Source organism: Convolutriloba macropyga, unplaced genomic scaffold (genome assembly GCF_964194025.1).
Source record: "Convolutriloba macropyga unplaced genomic scaffold, txConMacr16.3 SCAFFOLD_1593, whole genome shotgun sequence".
Lineage (NCBI taxonomy): Eukaryota > Metazoa > Xenacoelomorpha > Acoela > Convolutidae > Convolutriloba > Convolutriloba macropyga.
This window is the reverse complement of record NW_027450252.1, coordinates 25619-27500: the sequence shown is the minus strand read 5'-3', so window position 1 is coordinate 27500 and position 1882 is coordinate 25619. Positions and strand designations below refer to the sequence as shown.

The window sequence follows — 1882 nt, the reverse complement described above, 5'->3', positions numbered from 1 at the left end:
CTTTGTAATTTAGTTTCATAATTTCAACTGTTCTCATGCAGAATTTTTGCTCATTCTTATCCCAAATTTTGACCTGGCTACTAGTTACACTCCTTGTACTTATTGCAAAATGACCACAAATTTCAACAGCTTTCACATGTTGCTGTTTCGGCTTTCGCTTACTACAGTCAACATAATACTCGTTGCAAATTAAGTGCTCGGCATCTGCAATTTTCCAAAGACGAAGTTTCGCCAGTTCAATTTTCGCTCGCCAATTATGGCTACTAATTCACACGGTACTGAGCTCAACAACATTAAATTTGTTCAGCAAGACTTTCACATGTTGATGTTTTGGCTTTCGCCTACTAGAAGCAACATAATACTCGTCTTGTTAGCTCATTCAATGAGAATAGCTTTTCCCGTTGAGAATTTTTGCCTTCAATTGGCGTTGTAGTGAGTTTGGCTACTCAGATCACCAAATACTTGTGACAATTCGAACCAGAAATGTTTTCAATTTTCACATGCTGATGTTTCGGATTCAACCTACTAGAAGCAGCATAATACTTGTATTCAACAATTTCTGTATCAAATCCCAGTTTTCTCTGGTGCATCTTTGCCAAACTATTCCAAACTGCCTGAGTCTGAATACCAATTACAGGTACTAGTAAATGCACGTTACTAAGGACTATATAGTTCTAGGTTACTGTACACAACGACGTTCACATGTTGATGTTTCAGCTGCCGCTTACTAGAAACAACATAATACTTATCGTGCATACCTTTCCATAACTTGTCCTTTTCAGATGCATTAGTTTCCCTTTGTCTTGGCTTCTACAGTCAGACTGGCTACTAGTAACAGCACAGTACTAATCACATATCGTTCTACAGTTTGCAGACAACTTTCACATGTTGATGTTTCAGCTTTCGCCTACTAGAAACAACATAATACTCGCTGTATACATTTGTAGTTCTCTATGTAACTTTCATGTGAAGAAGTTTCGCCAGTCTTTTTGACTGTCTCAAATCTGAGTCATGCTTAGGCTACTAGTTGCTTCATAGTACTTATCGCCTCGAGATCATTGAACAAAACTTGATTTTCACATGTTGCTGTTTCAGCTTCCGCTTACTAGAAACAACATAATACTAGTCTCATTAAGTTCCGTCTCTTTGCAATTTTCTTATGAAGAAAATTCGCCATCACAATGACTCCAGCAGTTCTTGATCAAGGAATGCAATCATTGATCAGAATGCTATTATTTGAATCGGTTCTGCTTTAAGTGTTCCAATTTTATTGGAAGCACCAACAATAGAACATCAATGTGTTCAATCGAGAGTTATATAACCCTGAATCGGACGCAGTCAACAGCCGAAGCCGAGACCGCCTTTTGCGTTAGAGAGGTCGGTAAACAAATCTTGCGATTCATACCGAATTAACACATATAGCTGTGCTCCTCTTCGTAAAGCGAGCCAAGTGATCCCCTGTTGAAGGATGTATTTGGACCAATCTAGTAGCATTTGGTTTCCAACAAGCTCTCCCAAGTTAGCTTACTTATTGGGCTTTTCAACCAATTCGGTTGGCTACAAGCATCATCAAAGTACTAGCCACAGTTTGATCGCAAAATTCTACGACTTTCACATGTTGATGTTTCGGCTTGCGCTTAGCCTACTATAAGCAACATAATACTAGTCATATCATAGAGCGTGATCAGCTTGTGACGTTCTCATGATGAAGTTTCACCAACAGTGTCTCACTTCGAGCTTAAATCCAGCTACTAGTAACTACACAGTACTGACTGCAACGATAACTTTTATCTATACCTTTCACATGCTGCGCTTTCGGCCAGGGCCTACTAACGTCAACATAATACTCGATATAAACTTTTGTTCATGATGCAGCTTCCCC

The 1882-nt window shown here is 39.1% G+C and overlaps 1 pseudogene; it reads right to left on the bottom strand.

Annotated features, from left to right (window-relative positions):
- Nucleotides 1-1318: 1318 nt before the first annotated feature.
- Nucleotides 1319-1470, bottom strand: LOC142355742 (5.8S ribosomal RNA; annotated as a pseudogene).
- Nucleotides 1471-1882: the final 412 nt, after the last annotated feature.